Source organism: Harmonia axyridis, chromosome X, assembly GCF_914767665.1.
Source record: "Harmonia axyridis chromosome X, icHarAxyr1.1, whole genome shotgun sequence".
Lineage (NCBI taxonomy): Eukaryota > Metazoa > Arthropoda > Insecta > Coleoptera > Coccinellidae > Harmonia > Harmonia axyridis.
The window spans coordinates 34374703-34379702 of NC_059508.1; the positions used below are offsets into that span (position 1 = coordinate 34374703).

At 41.2% G+C, this 5000-nt stretch overlaps 1 non-coding gene across 1 annotated transcript; it reads right to left on the reverse strand.

The window, feature by feature from the left end:
* Positions 1–2234: 2234 nt before the first annotated feature.
* Positions 2235–2353, reverse strand: LOC123688223. The gene has a single exon (XR_006749798.1). It is a non-coding gene; the product is annotated as a 5S ribosomal RNA (ribosomal RNA).
* Between the last annotated feature and the right edge of the window lie 2647 nt (positions 2354–5000).

Consider the following 5000-nt stretch of genomic DNA (forward strand, 5'->3'; position numbering starts at 1 on the left):
CTTTTAGAACACATTAGGAGGCAACCAAATCAAATTTGAGAAAATTCCACAATCAGAAAATTTTTTTCGAAAAAAAAAAAAATTCGAGGACACCTCGGTCATGGCAAGTTATTTTCCACAATCCATTCCCCAATCGACGTACATCACAGAAAAAATCATCTCTCTAACTATCCTGGTTCAAAAGTTGTATCGGAACATTTTCACGTCGAAAATATATCTCTAAGTCCAGACCGATGCACAACGTAAACTAGGGCTGAACCGATGCACCACGTAATATCGGGCAGACCGATGCAGAACGTAAACTCGATCATACCGATGCTTCACGTAATCTCGATCTTACCGATGCACCACGTAAACAAGGGCAGACCGATGCAGAACGTAAAGTAGATCTTACCGATGCACCCCGTAATCTCGATCTTACCGATGCACCACGTAATCTCCATCTTACCGATGCACCACGTGAACTGGATCTTACCGATGCAGAACGTGAATTGGATCTTACCGATGCACCACGTAAACTCGATCATACCGATGCACCACGTAATCTCGGGCAGACCGATGCACAACGTGAATGACGATCGGGACCGGGGCGATCGGTCGTATCTGACACCGCCGGCTCGGTTCTAACATCGTCAATGAGTCGGGGTTGAAAAAAAGGACGTGAACATTTTTCCTTATAAAAATCAAACCCGATCATGGATTTTGATTCTGATTGTTGATTATCGCTATTAGAACATATAAGGAGGCAACCAAATCAAATTTGAGAAAATTCCACGATCAGAAAATTTTTTTCGAAAAAAAAAAAAAAATCGTAATCACCTCGGTCATGGCGAGTTATTTTCCGTATTTCATTCCACAATCAACGTACAACATAGAAGAAATCATCTCTCTAACTATCCTGGTTCAAAAGTTGTATCGGAACATTTCACGTCGTAATATCTCGCCAAGTCCAGACCTCGGCGATAGGTAGTATCTGACACCGTCCGCTCGGGACTGACATCGACTTGGACTCGGGCTGATGATGGGGAGGCGTTTAAGGACGTGAACATTTTTCCTTATAAAAATTAAAGTCGACAATGAATATTGATTCTGATTACTGATTTACGCTTTAAAAACACATTAGAAGGCAACCAAATCGAATTTGAGGAAATTCCACGATCAGAAAATTTTTTTCGAAAAAAAAAAAAATCCGAAAAATATTTTTCGATTCCTATTACTGATTTACTCTTTTAGAACACATTAGGAGGCAACCAAATCAAATTTGAGAAAATTCCACAATCAGAAAATTTTTTTCGAAAAAAAAAAAAATTCGAGGACACCTCGGTCATGGCAAGTTATTTTCCACAATCCATTCCCCAATCGACGTACATCACAGAAAAAATCATCTCTCTAACTATCCTGGTTCAAAAGTTGTATCGGAACATTTTCACGTCGAAAATATATCTCTAAGTCCAGACCGATGCACAACGTAAACTAGGGCTGAACCGATGCACCACGTAATATCGGGCAGACCGATGCAGAACGTAAACTCGATCATACCGATGCTTCACGTAATCTCGATCTTACCGATGCACCACGTAAACAAGGGCAGACCGATGCAGAACGTAAAGTAGATCTTACCGATGCACCACGTAATCTCGATCTTACCGATGCACCACGTAATCTCCATCTTACCGATGCACCACGTGAACTGGATCTTACCGATGCAGAACGTGAATTGGATCTTACCGATGCACCACGTAAACTCGATCTTACCGATGCACCACGTAATCTCAATCTTACCGATGCACCACGTGAACTGGATCTTACCGATGCAGAACGTGAATTGGATCTTACCGATGCACCACGTAAACTCGATCTTACCGATGCACCACGTAATCTCAATCTTACCGATGCACCACGTGAACTGGATCTTACCGATGCAGAACGTGAATTGGATCTTACCGATGCACCACGTAAACTCGATCTTACCGATGCACCACGTAATCTCAATCTCACCGATGCACCACGTGAACTGGATCTTACCGATGCAGAACGTGAATTGGATCTTACCGATGCACCACGTAAACTCGATCTTACCGATGCACCACGTAATCTCGATCTTACCGATGCACCACGTAATCTCAATCTTACCGATGCATCACGTAATCTCGATCTTACCGATGCAGAACGTAAACTCGATCATACCGATGCACCACGTTATCTCGGCAGACCGATGCAGAACGTAAAAAAAAAGCTTACAGCACGCGGTGTTCCCAAGCGGTCACCCATCCAAGTACTAACCGCGCCCGACGCTGCTTGGCTTCAGTGTTCTGACGAGAACTGGCAATTTCAGCGTGGTATGGCCGTAAACAACATATATTGCGATATTTTCTATGATATCTCACTTTTTGGGAGCGGAAAGGACGTGAACGTTTTTCCTCATAAAAAATGAAATAACTTTTGGATATTAATTCTGATTGTTGATTTAAGCTTTAAGAACACATTAGGACATATCTCAATGAAATTTGAGGGATTTCCGAAATCGAAAAATATTTTTCGAAAAAAAAAAAAAATCCCAGAAGACCTCGGTCATCTCAAGTTTATTTCCATATTCTATTACACAATCAACGTACATCACAAAAGGAACCATCTCTCTAACTATCACAGTTAAATTTTTGTATCGGAACATTTCACGTCGGAATATCTCGCTAAGTCCAGACCGGGGAGATCGGTCGCATCTGACACCGTCCGCTCCGGTCTAACATCGTCTTGGAGTCGGGGGTAACGATGGAGAGGCGTTTAAGGACGTGAACATTTTTCCTTATAAAAATTAAAGTCGACAATGAATATTGATTCTGATTACTGATTTACTCTTTTAGAACACATTAGAAGGCAACGCAATCAGATTTGAGGAAATTTCAAGATCAGAAAATTTTTTTCGAAAAAAAAAAAAATTCAAGAACACCTGGGTCATGGCAAGTTATTTCCCACAATCCATTCCACAATCAACGTACAACATAGAAGAAATCATCTCTCTAACTATCCTGGTTCAAAAGTTGTATCGGAACATTTCACGTCGAAATACCTCGCCAAGTCCAGACCGGGGCGATAGGTAGTATCTGACACCGTCCGCTCGGGACTGACATCGACTTGGACTCGGGCTAATGATGGGGAGGCGTTTAAGGACGTGAACATTTTTCCTTATAAAAATTAAAGTCGACAATGAATATTGATTCTGATTACTGATTTACGCTTTAAAAACACATTAGAAGGCAACCAAATCAAATTTGAGGAAATTCCAAAATCAGAAAATTTTTTTTCAAAAAAAAAAAAATCCGAAAAATATTTTTCGATTCTGATTACTGATTTACTCTTTTAGAACACATTAGAAGGCAACGAAATCAAATTTGAGTAAAATCCAAAATCAGAAAATATTTTTCGAAAAAAAAAAAAAATTCGAGAACACCTCGGTCATGGCAAGTTATTTTCCACAATCCATTCCCCAATCAACGTACATCCCAGAAAAAATCATCTCTCTAACTATCCTGGTTCAAAAGTTGTATCGGAACATTTTCACGTCGAAAATATATCTCTAAGTCCAGACCGATGCAGAACGTAAACTCGATCATACCGATGCTTCACGTAATCTCGATCTTACCGATGCACAACGTAAACTAGATCACACCGATGCAGAACGTAAACTCGATCTCACCGATGCACCACGTGAACTGGATCTTACCGATGCAGAACGTGAATTGGATCTTACCGATGCACCACGTAAACTCGATCTTACCGATGCACCACGTAATCTCGATCTTACCGATGCACCACGTGAACTGGATCTTACCGATGCAGAACGTGAACTCGATCTTACCGATGCACCACGTAAACTAGGGCTGACCGATGCATCACGTAAACGACGATCGAGAGGCGCGAAAGGACGTGAACGTTTTTCATTATAAAAATTGAAATAAATGATAAATAATGATTCTGATTGTTGATTATCGTTTTTAATATGCATTAGTAGGCAACCAAATGAAATTTGAGGAAATTCCGATAACAGAAAATTTTTTCGAAAAAAAAAAAAATTCATGAAATCCTCGGTCATCGCAAAATATTTACCATATTCTGTTCGATAATCAACGTATATTTAAGAAGGAATCATATCTGTATCTATCTTGGTTCAAATTTTGTATCGGAACATTTTGACCAAAGTCCGAGCTTCGGCCGAAACAGACACCGCTGACCTGGCCTATCGATCGACCGAGAGTCGGGGATAGAGCGTAAGTGTTGTCTGGAGGGGAACCCTGTGCTCTCCTGACATATATAGGGAAGGTGGTCGCGTTGGGCGATGCAGAACGTTTGGATCGGGAATTATATTTTTGGTTCAGCTATTGGAATATGGTTTATTGTTGGTATATATTGGCGAAATAACGTTCTTACTGACTGGGGATATTCATAAAAATGAGTCCGGAGATTTTCAGATCGAAGTCCGAGTGATCCGACTTGGAAGGCGTGTTGGGTGGGTCGAGATGGCTTAGATCGATCAGACGAGGCGGGCTAAGTGTTGACGTCATGCATCGGTCCATTTTCAGATTGAGTCCGAGTAATCCGACTTTGAAAGAGTGTTGGGTGCGTCGAGACTGTTTAGATAGATCGGACGAGGCGGACTAGGTGTTAACGACATGCATCGGTATATTTTCTGATCGGAGTCCGAAGAAATCGGCCCTAGTAGGCGCAGCGGACGGTCGAGACGGCCTCGGTGGGTCGGATCGATCGGGAAAAGTTTGCTAAATCGTGTCTGGAGGGGAACCTTGGGTTCTCCTGACATATATAGGGGATAAGGTTTGGGTGAACGATTCTTCACGTAAAAGTTGAGTAATTTATTTTTCGATAAGCTTTTGGATATTGATGAGAAGTATATGTATATCTTCGATTAAAAGAATTCTTACCGTCTCGATGTATATTATATTAGATATATAAGAAATAGTTAACGTGATGCATCGGCCGATTTCCGG